This window comes from Stegodyphus dumicola, chromosome X2 (assembly GCF_044657685.1).
Source record: "Stegodyphus dumicola isolate Sdum_Otavi_A_Nest chromosome X2, ASM4465768v1".
In the NCBI taxonomy this organism is placed as follows: Eukaryota; Metazoa; Arthropoda; class Arachnida; order Araneae; family Eresidae; genus Stegodyphus; species Stegodyphus dumicola.
Window position 1 is genome coordinate 85,567,422 of NC_140781.1, and position 17,646 is coordinate 85,585,067.

General features: G+C 33.4%; 1 protein-coding gene and 1 non-coding gene across 2 annotated transcripts in view; both read right to left on the reverse strand.

The window, feature by feature from the left end:
- Mob2 (MOB kinase activator 2) overlaps window positions 1-17,646 on the reverse strand; it is a 494,181-nt gene that overhangs the window by 351,738 nt on the left and 124,797 nt on the right. The gene's annotated exons all lie outside the window — the stretch shown is intronic.
- Window positions 12,482-12,552, reverse strand: TRNAR-CCU (transfer RNA arginine (anticodon CCU)). Its single transcript has one exon. It is a non-coding gene; the product is annotated as a tRNA-Arg (tRNA).

A 17,646-nucleotide genomic window follows, 5' to 3' on the forward strand; every position in this document is an offset into this window, starting at 1 on the left:
AAATATAAAATGAATTCATTAAAATCAGGTTCCAGCTTAAAGAAAACACAATCACCGTTCTACAGACTTAAGTTGCCAAAACTCTTTCTAGACTTCAATTATTGCTCGTTATTTAAATCCACTTTATTTGCATTTTCTGGTGGATTAAACAAAACAACAATGGTGCAAGAGTGGCTCAACATAAGTAATAATGTGATAATTAAAATAAACCTTACAAAGCGAACTTTGTTGTTGACTTCTCACGCGTCTGACAAAGATCAGCACAAGCCCACGACATCCATCGTGGCAAGGAGCCAAATGCGCCTGTCGTTGGCAAGAGCCATGAGCACCATACAAATGACAGCCCGGCTTTAGCTCAGTTTCGCCCCCCCAATTTTTAGAGACAACACCCCAGAAGGGACAGGTCCGAGGGTCTCCCACTCCACTTTCCCTACCAGCAAGCTCTCGAGAGGACTTCCGCTCCCCGCATATTTAGAGTGCCCCTATACCGCTCAGACACTATATATTTCCAAACATCCATGTCTTCTCCGGGATTCGAAACCGAGCCCTTCCGTACCCAGTCAACGTCGCTTAGTACTCTCCCGGTTGGATGGCTATACATTTTGTTTTGAATCTTTCAATATTCTTTCTGACTAATACACTGCTTTATGGGGTGTTTAAAAGCCAGCACATTATAGAATTTCTCCTTTGCCTCAAAAGGACTTACTAATAACAAATCCCGAAAAACTGCGTAGAGTCATTTAAGTTTTTTTTTTTTTTTTTTTTTTTTTTAAATGCAGGAAACGTGAAAAATGTGCAATACCCTTTCCGAGACTCGAATCCTGGACCTCTCGAATACGCGTCGAGTATGCTTCCAATTACACGACGAAGGCATGCGGAAATAAGGGAGAAAATACCTTAACTACTTTTTTTAGTCATTTCTTTTAAATTGGAATTAAGGGCGAGGAGATGCTTAATCACCCAATCTTCTTGATATTCCTGTTTTGCGAGAACATTTTTAACTTTATTTCAACCCTTCTTCGTATTGCACTTCTTACTATCACACGATCATAGATAACATTATGCAACTTTCCTTCACACTGTTTCAGGCTTACGACTGACCTTTTATGACCATTCCAAAGTGGAACTTTAAAGTATAACTACCCTGTGTAATGCCCTCCTCTTGCAATATTGTTTGTTGGTCTTACGTATTTTTCCTTTGTAATTCGAGGTTTCATCATTATGGCATCATTTTCAAGTTACCATTGAGTACAGTAATTATAAAATTCTTCCAAACATCGATCAGGCGGTGAACTTTTTTGTCCAGCTCGTAAAACACTGTCCACATATTTCATAGGCACGCTTACAAAAAACGTGCACATCCTAACGATTGCTACTAGTGTTAGCATGAACAACATAAATTTGAACAACTTCTAAAAACCCTATCTCTAACAAATGTTTAAACACTTTGTCTTCCTTTTTATTACTTGAAGAAGCTTTAACTAACAAGTAGCTGAAGTTATCATCCATACCCAACAATTCGTTCAGAATCATTAAGTATTTCCCACGAACAACTTCTCATGCATATCTTTTCGCTTTGTGCCTGGCAATGTATAGTGTAGTTTTAATGCTAGAAAACTGTACAATGTTTGCATGCCTTGAGTGCATGTTTTGATATTTCTGCGTTATAAATTCGGGAAATCAGAGTATGTTCCGATTTTGAATCCATTTTTAAAATAAATATTAGCGTATCAGCAAAAAAAAAAAAAAAATTGACAATATAATGGTGATATAAATGAGATTTTCTTTCGGAAAAGGCATTTTCTTGAATCTTAATGTCGATCCTGCAGTTTGTACTTCTAAAAGTCCGAAAATTGGTGGATTAATGTAAGGCGGTAAAAAACAAACAAAAAAAATTGTAAACACTTCTAATTCCGCTTTAATCAAACCATTTCAACAAGCATTTTTGCATTTTACGGAAAAACTTCAAATATACCCCCCCCAAAAAAAAGGGACTAACAGCCCGATTCGTGTGCTAAAGCGCCTTCTGATGTAATTATAAATATAAAATTAATTCACTAAAATCAGCTTCTAGCAGAAAGAAAATACAATCACTGCTCTCCAGACTTAAGTTGCCAAAGCTCTTTCTACACTTCAATTCTTGCTCGTTATTTAAATCCACTTTATTTGCATTTTCTGGTGGATTAAAGAAAACAACAATGGTGCAAAAAAGACTCATTGTAAGTAATAATTTGATAATTAAAATAAACCTTACAAAGCGAACTTGTAAATTTTGAATATCAGACAAAGAGGTAAATTACAGTTAACTTTTAATTTACTTATTTTAAATTAGATAAATGCATATAACGAAGGAATAGTGTTTGCTCGCGATCTGCTTCAAACATCGTATATTTCAAGCATACACATCAATATATTTAGGTTACACGATATTTAGGTTAAACAATATATTTATACACGATATCTGATGAGGGAATCGGAGATCGTTACACCTGAGCAAAAGTTACACACACACCTACTCGAAGCTATAACCCTCACATGGATTCGCGTGAGAAGAAATTCATCAATTACGTAAACTAATTTTCATTTACTTGCCTGCGAAATGCTCTAAAAGACTTCAAAGAGCCATAAAGAGTCATGTTTCTTCCTTTAATGAACTCGAAAACTTTCTCTGAAGAAAAAGATAATTACGATTTAGAAAAATTATTCCTTGCTTTTCAGAGACACTCAGACGCCAACTTTTCAATTAGCGCGCTGAAGAGAAGATGGCTGATAAATCTGCAGCACAAAAAGAAACGGCTGCAAATTTCATTTCAGATATCGTACAAAGTAGCGATGATACTCTCGGGGTACAATGTAGAATCAATAGCGCGTTGAAAACTTATATTTAATTTTGTTGCATAGCTGCACACTCAGACATACATTTCATTCTTTCCCGGAAACCAAGATTCCTATATCTATTTATTGAATTTCTATTCCTGGGTATTGAAATATTTTCGGCAATACTCAATTTAAAATTTATTTTTTATTATGCAATAAATGCCTGTAGAAGAGAAGAACGGAGGAAGTTATTGCATTTTGCAGCTGGGCGAATAAGACGAGAAATAATACTTCTAACAATGAAGCAAAATGGGTTCGCTTAGCTAGTCATTCAACTATGGCTTTAATTCGATGCAAAAATCCGAATCACACTGTAGATAAGACATTTGTTTCGGCATATACGACCAATAAAGGTGATATTATTGTTAGATTGGGCAAGCGAAAAATTGTTGATATCAGTCTACAGAAAAATAAGCGAAACTATCACTAAATCTTTTTAATAAAAAGGGAAGAAAAGCTTTTGATAATAAATCAGATGCAAATATTTTGGCAAAAATGAATTTCATTGTTGATTAAACTAAGAAAAGAAACTGATTAAGACAAAGAAATTTTTCTTTCGACAAACAATAGATTATTAACGAGTACTATATATAAATAGGATGATATAATCTGGTTGCTTTTTTAGGAAATAATTTACTTTTCTTTTAATAACGGGACAAAGCCTTTCTTTGTTTTCTATAAATTGTCTAACATTTAAACGGTTAAGCTTAAATGATCGATTTTTTTAGTTCGTCCCACCATTCTCGGGAAGCAATGTCACTTCCAAGGAAATTAGAAGGAAATCTGGAATGAAAAATAGCACATAATTAAGGAAATTTTAATCTATTATAAAAGCCCTAACAATAAAACTTTGAATGATTTTGCATTGAAATTTGCATGATATGGCGGAGATTTATTACAAACGCATGTTATTAATGTGTTGCGTATTCATAATTTTGCTACCGAGCTTGTCTTAGCCACTTCATTTTCTCACCGATTAATATTTTATACTTCGTTTAATTCCAACTACAGCGGCAGAGATATAAGTTAGAACTCCACTAGTTGGAAACACAAGAGAAACTATTAGTAATGTGGTTGATCCACTACCATCCAGTACTACAGTTGTATACGATTCATAACGCCCAATTTCGTTTACAGACACGTGTTTTCAATAAATATGTTAGAAAATTTTTAAGAGAATAAAGGCAGTTGGCAATAACCGAACAATATTGCGTAGTCTTAAAATAAAATAAATAATAAATATATATTTAAAAAATAAATGTGAAAAAAGTGTATATAGATACTATTTTATCATTTACTGCTATAAAATAAACAAAAATCTATTACCCTCCCCCGCGGGGGGAAAAGGAAAAAAAAAAAAAACTTTTGCTAATATGTCAGCAAACACTTGTAGACTTGATATGACGCCCCTATCAGCGAGTTAAATGTCAACAAACATAAGCCTTGGATACACCAGACCTTGAATGAATTACAAAATGCGTTTAGTTATGCTGATACTGCTCCTCCAAAACAGAAAAAAGTCATGAAATTAGAAGAAAATGTTGCATTATTTTACAAGTACAGCAGATTTTTAATACTCCATTTGTTACAAAAATTTTCGTTTCCGATGTCTACAACATCCATAGTATTTTGTAACATTGAAAAAAATTTATATGCTAACAGGTGGACAAAGCACCTTGTAAACAAGCAGTCTATACTTATGATATAGATGAATACGATTAAATGCTATTAGGTGCATTCTTTTCTTCATTATATTACTTCGTCTCTCTCAGGGGAAAAAAATCGCTTTCTAAAGTTTACTATACTAGAAGAAAGCAATCTATAAAACCTATACTACGCGTAATACGAGTTAATCTTCTGTTTTATTTATTAATAAGGCTTCTAGTACAGTAAAGTTTCGAGATTCTTCTAGTCAAACTTCTAGTATTATTAAATTTCGACTCATTAGAAAACGCTCTGGGTGTTGGCACTCCTATCCCCCCTTACCTCTACCGTAAACTTAAGCCCAATTCTTCCCAAAAGAGTTACTTTATATTAATATTACAAATCACTGGGCAAACACGGATTACAGCTGACAGTCACACATCCTGAACAAAGCTCGGAACGTTAGTTTATATATACAGCAATATCTCTACTTAAGCGAAATCACGCAGCTCCTTATTTTATTTAACACATTTATGAATATATATTTACATTTGAAATTTTTAGTACAAAAATTCTAATAACCAGTTCTTTGTTACCTCAGCATTCGAATTAGCTTTAAAAAAATAATATGCATCAAAGCAAAATAATTTTTGCTAAATGCTTTGAAACTACAATTGACTTATAATTGGGTTCCCAAAAAATGGAACATTTATACACATAATGTTATTCTTTGATACAGAAAAAGCGAAGAATGTAATAATTATAAATTAGGTCCTTAAAAAAAACTGAATATTATTGAACTCCATTTTATATAGCATTTTTTATTTTAATACTCTTTTGTATAAATATTCATGTAAAAAATATACTTTTTTTTCAGATATTTTCCCTTCTAAACAAGTGTTTTTCAGCTCTTATTTAATTAAAATAAGATCGCCCTTTTTTGTCGGTCACACCTAACGCGTAACTTCGGGGTATTCTTTTACACATTAAAAAAAAAGTTACGTAAAGGTTATGACGAGCTCGAACTGTTATAACGAGAAAAAAAAACTGATACCCCTAATACTCCTTATTACCGCGTTCGATTGCATTTATAACATAATTTAACAAGCTCTTGCGTCATCAACCAGATCAAGAGATGCAATGTTTCCCAAAACGCATCTGAGGTTATATTAACGAGCACAGTTTCTTGCAAGGCATATATTCTACTCTCCTTCGTCAAATACTTCTACTTTTACTGTACGATCGCATCAATCACACAAAATACGTAAAGCACTCAGACTAAGAAGAATAAAGTCACGGATGTCTTCTCCGATGACAAAGCAACACGATTTTGCTTTAAAAGACGGCCGCTGAACTTCGAAAGATAAACTCGCAAAGTTAAACGTGTCAGCGGCGGAAACAAGACAGAGTAGCACAGAGTCAACACGAATCTCCAGAGAGGATTCATGAAATAAAAATACACTGATATATAACCAGGAAGCATAAGTCATCAGAAGATACGACACTTTTCAAAATAACAATCAATATTTTACACGGAAAACAATGAATATTTTACACGTAAAAGCAAACTGTTAATAGAGAAGCACAAGTAATCTACACCGAGATCTCTCAAGGCAACAAAAGAAGCATCATCGCCTGCTTGCGTAGCTTTACCTTTTTGGTATAATGGCGATTATACATAAAATTATCTTTTTCAATGGAAGAGCTTAATCCTGAATATGAAAATCTTACTTTCCACCTTATAATACACTGAAAAATTCATCTTCCGAAATTGCAGTTTTACCTGTAATAAGTCTATGATTTTGGTTTGATTTATTTTGAACATGGAAAGCCTTCCCCCCCCCCCAGTAGTGGGAACTAGCCATTTATAGGCGTAGTCCACTACAGATTCCATTTCATTACAGACGCATCCGATAGGTAGGCCACTGTTGCCTCTTATGAAGGGACAGACAATTTATATCCATGCCTTCTCCGGGATACGAACCTGGGCCCTTCTGTACGGCAGTCAGAGTCAATAACCACTTTCCCGTCTCAGCGGCTACTCGGCAAAGCGCGCGAGAGCTATCTGCTTAAAGGAAGAGATGACTTCGTATAGGAATTTCTAATGGTTGACTGATTTGTATTCACGTTACACATGAGGAAATACCCAGCTTGTTTGCCCAGAATCTAACCCAAATCGAACTACCAGTGTTCTGCGACTTTACCGGTCGCCGCTGATCGGCATGAGCTAGTCTACGAAAAAAACGTACAAAGTGCGACATTTTAATTCCAAGAATGACCGCTTAATGTTTTTCGAACGTAACTGCCTCCAAATCATGTAAGCATTCATGTTTGAACACATCTGAACTATATGTACATAAATTTCATGATGACAGGAACAGATGTTTTAATAACTTATTGAAAAGGTAAGATATATAACTGTGTGTTACCGTAAAAATGGTTAGGATAGGTTAATTGATTATAGTTTAGGTTAGATTAGTTTAGGTTAATTGATTAATCAATTAACCTAAACTAAGCACCTATCCTAACGCAAAGCAACTGGACGTCTGTTAGCCCTTAGGCGGATGCCTTTAGGGAAGAGTTTTTAAAGGAATTTTAAGTGAAAAAGCTTTGGAAGCTAGTTTGGTAATGGTCGTAAAAATGGTTAGGTTAGGTTAATTGATTAATCTGTATGGATTATGTTAATTTTATTAACAGTTAAATTTTAAGTTAAAGTTCCTTCCCTGTCAAATTCTTAACTTCAACTTACTACTTCCGGCCAGAACGTAGTTTTGGAATTTGCTGAATATTTAATGAGAAGGAGCGGTATTTAAACCACGAAGTTACTTACCGAGACAGAGAGAGAATCAGAGTTTCTGAACTACGCGCGTCTGCCTTTTTGGCCGCTCTCTCTCTCAAAGCTGTTTTTACGCTCGGCCGTACTCAGGCCATTGCTAAGCTTCGTAGTAAAATAAGTTAAGGGGCCAACTCTAATTGAACCTTGATGGCTTTGGCTATTTAGTTAATCTTAGTTTTAGTTTAATTCTTAGTCTTTTAAGTTCAAGTCCAAAGTGCGGGCTTTACTTGTACACTCCCAGGCGGAGTTTTGTTAAATCTTATCGAAATAATAAAGGGTTAGTTACCCTTCTCTCTTTTTGTTTCCTGTCATCGAACTCTAGCGATAATTCGCTTATCAGTTCTTAGGTTCATCGCTTCCAACATTAACTTAGAATTCCAAAGTGAGGTACCTTACAAATCAATTAACCTAAACTAAGCACCTATCCTAACGCAAAGCAACTGAAGGTCTGTCAGCCCTTGGGCGGATGCCTTTAGGAAAGATTTTTTAAGGGAATTTAAGTGAAAAAGCTTTAGAAGCTAGTTACCTAGTAAGCCTGAGTATTGCCAAGACTGGGCAGGCTAACACTATTGAAGAAAACCTTATATCACCAGCAGATGAAGATATCGTTTTAACATTATTCAACGAAAAAGCTGATAAATGCACTTAATAATATTCCGTTATCAAAGGATACAGCAAGTCGACGAATTCATGAAATGGCAAATTCCATAAAAGAGACAAATATTCAAAAAAAAAAAAAAAAAAAAAAAAAAAAAAAAAAAAAAGTGAGTATTTCGCATTGCAGGTTGGATGAAAATACTGATATAAGGTATTATGTTGATTTATTAGTTTATACGTTTCGAAGATAAACGAATTGTCGGAGAGTATTTATTTTGTGAATCTCTTCAGGATAGACCAACTGAAAATAAAATTTTCAAAGTAATTGAGAATTTTATGTCTGAGAATGATATTCCTTGGAATAAGTGCATTGCCGTATGCAGTGACCGAGCTCGAGCTTTAGCAGGAAATCATTCCAATGTTATTTCTTAAGTAAAGAAATTCGCATCTGAAACTAAATTTACTCACTGCTCCATTCATCGTGCAGCTTTACTAGCGAAAACAATATCTGAAAATCGTTTTGGAAATCGCTGTAGAAATTTTATTTAAAGCCGATCTTTAAATTTAGGAATATTTACAATTTTATGCCAAGAGATCAGCAGGTGAACATGAAACGCCTTTTTACATTCCTAAATAAGTTAGTTATCCAGAGGCAATTTTTTAAATCGTCTTTTTGAGTTTAGATCAGAAATTCAAATCTTCCTTTGTGATTCAAAATTTGAATTGCGAAGTTGTTTATTTAGTGAATTATAGTTGGCGCGTTTAGCATATTTCGCTGATATTTTTGTAATGTTAAATTTAGCATTACAAGGACAAAGTAGTAATATATTTACCATTAGAGATAAAACATATGCAATGATAAAAAAACTCGAGCTAATAATCAAAGAATTAGTTTAAGCGCTTTTGACACTTTTAGATTTTCTAATAAAAAATAATTTGAAAATAGAAGAATTAGCATCCGACATTAAAAACCATTTTTTTATTTATAAATAATTTCAATATCCGTTTTCCCGAGAATTATTAAAAAGAAAATTGGATTAGAAACCCATATGGTTCAAATGTACCTGAAATTTTTATCGCTTGAAGAAAAAGAATAACTGATAGAAATTTTGATTGAATTCCAACTGAAAATTTCAAAAATAAGACACTTGTTAAGTTTTGGCTGAATCGGGAAAAAAAAAAAAAAAAAAAAAAAATTTAAAGACATTTCAAATAAAGCTTTAAATTTTTGCCTTTTTGTACAACCTGTTTGTGTGAACAAAGATTTCCTCCCATGCTATATTTGAAAACTAAATCCTAATTTACGGTTGAAACTAAGCGAAATAAGATCAGATATAAAGGAACTGATCTTTCTTAAACAGGCCCAAATTCCACACTAAATTTTAGAATTAAAGTAATATAATAATACATAATAAATAATAAAATATAATAGCATACTAAAGTAAAACATAATAGTATATTAAAGTAAGTAGTATATTAAAGTAATATATAATAAATAATTTTGATAATTAAAATGGTAACCAATATTTAATCTAATATTCTTTTATGTGTGCATATTTAATACAAATAGCCAAAAGGTTGCGCAATGGTAAAATATGTATCTTTTTATAATATTTCTAATGACAAACTGAAAAAATAATCATTGAAAATTGTAGTGGTAGTACGAAAGTTTTTCAATCTTTGTTTAGATCGTACGCGTTGGTCAAAAGGTTGAGAACCGTTGATCTAGACAGACAACGTTGGCATAAATACTTTTCGGTTGCCCAGTAACGGAAAATAATCCCTAAAATCCGACTAATTAGTCCCGATACTTACGGTGTTAAAATCAGAGTATTCTTTGACAGTGCTTTGGCGTTATTTTTAATGAATTTGCTTATGCTGATAGAAACCGAGCAGCACAATTTAAGTTATTCTATTATCAAAGAATTATGGTAAGCCCTTTCTTAAAATATTTTTATTGCCAAGGAAAGCTGAGCACAGATACTGTATTTAAGACATGTCTCATAAACCTTAACAATCTTACTTTCTTCCTTTTTAAAAGATGAGCACAAGTCAGAGTAATTGGCAGTCCCTTTTGTCAAACCAAACGATGAGTAGCTCGGAAAACAGAAAGAAACGAGCCTAATTGACGAAAGATAAAACATAAATGTTGAACAGCGAATGACTACACAATGGAGCGATATCTCTAATCAGCGTTTTTTGATGTCTTAGCCAAAACTCATTTAACTTCATGCATATTAAGATGAAACATAAAATGTGCATGCAAGCGTAATAAATAACATAGATCAATAACTCTCAAACCCTGCAAAGTAGCATTAATGTTGTTAAGAATCTATTTGAGACTGCAATTAATAAAAAATTCACTCAAACGTTTGTAAAAATTCTGACGCGCCTGCATGGTAATAACCTGTAATAAAAGTAATTTCAAATTTGCCGACCTTATTAAAGCTATTGGGGTGCTGATGACTTCTTAGATGCATTAATACAATTTGCTTAATACGGAACTGGCTTAATTAAACAATTCTAATACTCTTCAAGGAGGTGACATCAGTTTTAATGTCATTTAAATACCAATTTAGCGATTAGGGAATAAAAGGAATTGAGGTTTAGAGTAACCTCTGCACATGGCACAGGAAACTAGAAGCTTGCTAGTCTTAATTGACAAGAATTAGTTTAAAACTCGATTAAAATTTCAATTATATCATTTCCATTTACTTCTATTATACCTTTTCTGAGACATCAAACAGGCATATCTACCCTCTATGCCACAGTTTCTCAAGCATGTACCATTAATGGTATAATATTTTAAGTGGTACAGTTTTTATACAAAAGAATTAAATGAATGTTCAAAGCGAATGGAAAATGGTGCCCCTTTTGGTACATATATTGTTACATATTACTTATGTAGCACAAAATTTTAAAAAATGAGAACCTCTGCTTATTACACAAAAGGTTCAAAGCACCTATTTCTCATAACAGAAAAAATTGAAATCAACGAATAACTGCTAACGATGGCTTATCTTCAAAGCATCTTGCAAAACGTAATAGTGTACTTCTCAATAAATAACATTAAATTAATAATGTTTTGATATTTCTAAGTGGCAACAAGATTGTAAATAAAATGCTTGCCTTAAGACCAGCGGTTTAGCTACTATTTATAAATATCAGTTGACATTATTTATATCCCTCAAATGACTTCACATAAAGGAAAGAAATGAAATTACACTCGAATAACAACAAAGTTCTCTCGGTATCTTATAAAAAAACAGTTATTCGAAATAAAAACACATAAAACAAATGCTTATTAAAATATCATTAAGCTAGGCTTATTAAAATGGTATTACATAAAAAAAGCACTTTTTTTTTTTTTTTAAAATTCATTGGGAGGTTACGTTCGTCATAATAAACACCCTGATTGCGTTTTGCAAGGAAAACCCAACAGAAAAAGACAATCAGTCATTTCTACAATAAAATGTTATGTTTAATTTTGGAAAACAAAACAGTAAATCTGAAACCTGCTAAAAACCAGAAGCACGAAACAGAATACATTGAAACTTGCTTTAAGAGTACCCTGTAACGCAAGGCCGTGTCACGTAAAACAAGCATCGTGAATAACAGTCTATATCCTAAGCAGTCCTTTACAAAGTCACCAGTTTCTCTTAGGCAGATAGCCCTCCTATGCTTCACTATAACGAATACAAAAACAAGCAGCCGCTTGAATTACAGGCTGGTTCCAATTTTGGACCTTATGGCTCAACGATGTTACACTCTGAAATTTTAAATTTGCGCTAAAGCAAAATTTCGAAGTTAGAACCGGCTAATGAATTTTCCAATGATTTTATTTTAGTACAAGAACTCTCTTTTCTATTCAGATATTGTTTTGTCTGTATAAACGAACTATATTTAGCCACCACGGAAAAGTATATTAATATATCTGATTAAAAAAAAAATACACGATTAGTCGAAAACAGTACGTAAATTCAATTCCCACGACAGAGAGTAACAAAATGTTTTATGAATATGGCATATTATAGCTAAATAGAAATTAAGGCAGTTTTTGTACGCTCTAATGTAGCACATATTTCACATAAATAAATATACACAAAAGGAATTACAGAGAAAATATTAAGTAAAATTGTCAATAACGAAATGAGATGTGATTCTTGAAAACTTTTCCCACCGACTGCAGTTCACGAAATATTTGCGAACAGCGAAGTTATAAATTTTTCACAATAGAATTAGACGCGTTAAATAAAGTTTTTTTTTTTTTTTTTTTTTTTTTCCCCCTCCAAAAGAAAATATAACTGGCTCATATGGAGAAAAGAACATTACAAGAGATTCCAAAATTATCGTGGCTGGCAGTAAAATAATAAGTAAATCAAAAGGAATTTATTTTTTAGAAATGAAAATGCGCTATTTTTGAATAAATCGAGAGCAGCACAGAAAAATAGAGTTTTGCACATATTACGCGTTACAGTTGTAGAGAGATTAGGTTATTTTGAAGCAGAAGATGTGAAAAATGTGGAATGCCTTCGCCGGGACTCGAACCTGGACCTCTCGAATAGGCGCCGAGTGTGCTACCGTTACACCACGAAGGCGTGCAGAAAGGAGGAAGAAAATATTGAATAGTTATCAGATCTCATTTTCAAAGTTGTTAAGATTTGTAAATGATATTCAAAAGCAAAGGTGAAAAATAGCAAGTAATCAAAACTTAAGATCTTTTGTCCATCTATTAGAATTGCCACAATATCTTTTGATACATAGATCTTATATATTTACTCCCCTTTTCAAAGGAGACTGGGGTTAGGGTCAATCGCCAAGTCCTTGTGGTGAAGCATCATCATCGATTTTTTTAGCTCGGGCGGCACTGTAGAGACATTAGGTTTTTTTAAAGCCGGAGACGTGAAAAATAAGCAATACCCTCGCCGGAATTCGAACCTGGACCTCTCGAATACGCGTCGAGTGTGCTAACCTTTACACCACGAAGGCATGCTGGAAGGAGGGAGAAAATATCTTATACAACGACACTGTCTCAAATTCAATGACTACATACTGTGCGTTCGAAAAAGATAATTTAATAGCTTATATCTTGTACGATAAAACTCCACTGTATCAGATCATTGTACGATAATGTTCAGTCGTACTGAAGAGATAATATCGCATAAGTTATATAAGCTTGCTACTTTGTTTCCTTCATGTGTCCTTTTTGCATAATACGTACTTATTCCTACAAAACCATGAATTTAATGAAAAACATCTAGGCACGTAATAATAAATGTTTTAAAAATAAAAATCCAAATTGTCATTAAATTCAAATAATAGACTCAATGGAAAATTAATTAGCAGATGTCAGATTGTTTTTCCTATATGTAAGTATAAGAACTGGAGAACGTATAAGAAGTTAGATAGCGCATTTTACACAAAACATTTTTTTAAAATTTAAAAATACGAAAATATAAATCTTCGCATTGCTCAAAATATTTTTTATATCGGTCAACGACGAACGGTTTCGAAAATAAAGGTCTGTTAAGGCAGACATGGTGCACATATTACCTTATATTACTATGATTTCTGCAATAGCTTCCTAATCTGAGTGTTATTTTCGTCAGGAGGGCGCGCTATAAGGATCTAGAGGAGCATTTCTAGTCCGAAGGCATTAAGAGATTAGGTTACTTAGATGCGGCAAAGCACATATTTTCCTCTAGGTAGATAGCACAGGAAGTTATCTGCTTAAGGATGGGATGCCTTTATGGAGGGCTTTCTAAGGAAAATTTATTCATATTAATGTTACATAATGGGAAAACTACGAAAACCGTCCATGAAGTCAATCCGTTCACTGCATTCGAAACCAAGTCGAAATACTAGCATTCAGTGGTCTTAAAACGCTCCGCCACTAGGAAGTCTTAGAGGGCACAAAGAAGTAGTGAGTTACGAGAACACATTTGAACATTTTACTGCTTTAACACCTTTGAATCAAGCATTTAAATATTCACTTGATTATAAAATATATTAGTCACGAAGCTTATCGTATCAAATTTTGATAATCGACCCATCGTTAGAAATGACAGAAAACTTTACTTCTAACAAGATTTATGCCTCAAATCCTATTCCGTTCACTGGTGATAATAATGTTCACTTGTTACTTAGCTTTTCATTTGATGAGAGTACGAAAAATACTGAATCTCTATTCTCTTCAGCGCTTTTACTAGAACTTCCTGGTTTGATCTGGCTGGTAAATCCAAACAGTGTTGAAGACTGTCTCCAGTAGCTTAAAATAACTAATTTCAACTTCAAAAATATAGGTCTAATCACTGTTGAAGAAAAATTGAAACACTGCCCAAGTTTTGTCTTAAGAATGAATCGATGGATCTGAGTTCCCTCACATGGTAATTTACAATTAAATATTTTTTAAGTCTCAAACGATAACAAACACACATATAAAAATATTCGATATCCTCAGAAAGATGCCCAGGTTCTAAATCAGAAATATGTCATTTGGAAATACAATCCAATATCCAAATTTAACGAACCATCTAGGATTGCTTGACGAAATTCATTAAAACGATAACGCATAAAACATTTTAACTGAATATAAAAATCTCAGTATAAAGAAAAAATGAAACCCGCTTTACGTTAAAACTATAAATATGGAAATTTAAAAAAGTATACTTGACGCAATAAATTAAATTCAGAACAAAAGCCTTATATATCGGCGTTTATTTCAAAACTTTCACTCTCCAAATTTCTTTGCCAACATTTCGGAAAGCATTATATATTCTTTCCACAATTTCACACACCACCAGGATTTCGTCCGGAAATAGCATCTGAGAATCTATAATCTGGGGCTGCAAAAATTCATTTTATTCTTGCAGCATTTTCTTTTCAGTTCTCTCCGATAAAGAACAATTGAAATTCGACTGCATCTTTTGATAAAAATAGTAATTTGTTTTAAGCAGTTATTGATACAATTTGATGGTGCCTCATTTTACAAACAGTGAATCAAACTCATCGCATCAAAAACGTTCGGAACATACTTTATTGTTGACTTCTCACGCGTCTGACAAAGATCAGCACAAGCCCACGATATTCAGCGTGGCAAGGAGTCAAATGCGCCTGTCTTTGGCAAGAGCCATGAGCACCATACAGATGACAGCCCGACTTTAGCTCAGTTTCGGCCCCCACTTTTGAGAGACAGCAGCCCGGGGGGGGACAAGTCCGAGGGTCTCCCACTCCACTTCCCCTACCAGCAAGCTCTCGAGAGGACTTCCGCTCGCCGCATATTTAGAGTGCCTCTATACCGCACAGACACTATACATTTCCAAACATCCATGTCTTCTCCGGGATTCGAAACCGAGCTCTTCCGTACCCAGTCAGCGTCGCTTACTACTATCCCGGTTGGATGGTATTTTGTTCTGAATCTTTCAATATTCCTTCTGACTAATACACTGCTTTATGGGGTGTTTAAAAGACAGTACATTATAGAATTTCTCCTTTGCCTCAAAAGGACTTACTAACTAGAAATTTTTTTGAAGAGCGCTTATATGAATGTTTAAATTTCATACTTTTTACTAAAAAATCCAAATTAACAAATCCCGAAAGACTGCGTAGAGTCATTTAAGTTTTTTTTTTTTTTTTTTAATGCAGGAAACGTGAAAAATACGCAATGCCCTTTCCGAGACTCGAATCCTGGACCTCTCGAATACGCGTCGAGTATACTTCCAATTCCACGATGAAGGCATGCGGAAATGAGGGAGAAAATACCTTAACTACTTTTTTTATTCACTCTTTTTAAATTGGAATTAAGGGCGAGGAGATACTTAATCACACAATCTTCTTGATATTCCTGTTCTGCGAGAACATTTCTAACTTTATTTCACCCCTTCTTCGTATTGCGCTTCTTATTATCACACGATCATAGATAACGTTATGCAACTTTTCCTTCACACTGTTTCAGGCTTACGACTGACAGCAAAAAATACTGTCATGTTTAAAATCTGCATCATATTGCTCTTCTGTTTTAAAAAAATGGATATTAAGCAATTTTTATATTTCGTTTCAAGTGAAACTTGCATTACATACTTTAGATTATTTTACTTCTTTATACTACGTCTCCATTCTCCTTCAGCACCCTAAATTTAAATGCCATTGTTCTATCAAAAAATCAATTTGGAGAGCTACATTTCTCAAAAATTTTATCCCTGATAATAAGCTGTGAAAACAAAGTTTAATATACAGAGAGGTTATAATTAAATTTCCACTTTGAAATGGTCATAAAAGGAAAACTACTGTACCAAATGTTATCAAACTTGGTAATCGTGTAAAGAAGGTCATGGAAATTTATTTTCCGAAAAAAAAAATTAACACTTACCACCAGGTGGAGAATGGCGCTGTATGCAATATTGTTAAACGAAATTAGACATAAAGACATTTATTTCGTTTAACAATATTGCATACAACGCTATTTCCCCCCTTGGTGGTGAGTTTTTGAACTTATTTTCCCGAGGAAAATAAATTCCCATGACCTCCTTTACACGATTACCAAAGTCTTAACATTTGGTCCACTAGTTTTCCTTTTATGACCATTTCTAATTACCCTGTATAATGCCCTCCTTTTGCAATATTGTTTGTTGGTTTTACGTACTTTTCTTTTGTAATTCGAGTTTTCACCAATATGGCATCATTTTCAAGTTACCATTGAGTACAGTAATTATAAAATTCTTCCAAATACGGATCAGGCGGTGAACTTTTTTTGTTCAGCACGTAAACCATTGGCGACATATTCCTAGGTACGCATACAAAAAAATGTGCACGTCCTAACGATTGCTACCAGTGTTAGTGTGAACAACATATACTTGAACAACAGCTTTAAATAACTTCTCTAACAAACAAAACAAAACAAAAACAAACAAACAAAACAAAAAAAAAAAAAAAAAAGAAAAGAAAAGAAAAGAAAAAGAAAAAAAAAATCCTATCTCTAACAAAAGTTTAAACACTTTATATTCCTTTTCATTACTTGAAGAAGCTTTAACTAACAAGTAGCTGAAGTTATCATCCATACCCAACAATTCGTTCAGAATCATTAAGTCTTTCACACGAATCTCTAACAAAAGTTTAAACACTTTATATTCCTTTTCATTACTTGAAGAAGCTTTAACTAACAAGTAGATGAAGTTATCATCCATACCCAACAATTCGTTCAGAATCATTAAGTCTTTCACACGAACAACTTCTCATGCATATCTTTTCGCTTCGTGCCTGGCAATGTATAGTTTAGTTTTAATGCTATAAAACTGTAGAATGTTTGCATGCCTTGAGTGCATGTTTTCATATTTCTGCATTATAAATTCGGGAAATTAAAATATGTTCCGATTTTGATTCCATTTTTAAAATAAATATTAGCGTATCAGCAAAAAAATTGACAATCTAATGGTGATATAAATGAGATTTTCTTTCGGAAAAGCCATTTTCTTGAATCTTACTGGCGATCCTGCAGTTTGTACTTCCAAAAGCCCGAAAATTGGTGGATTAATGTGAAGCGGTAAAAGTAAATAAATAAATAAAAATAAAATTAAAAAAATTCTAAACACTTCTAATTCCGCTTTAATCAAACCATTTCAACAAGCATTTTTGCATTTTACGAAAAAACTTCAAATATACCCCTCCTCCCCCCAAAAAAAAAAAATTCTGTTCAG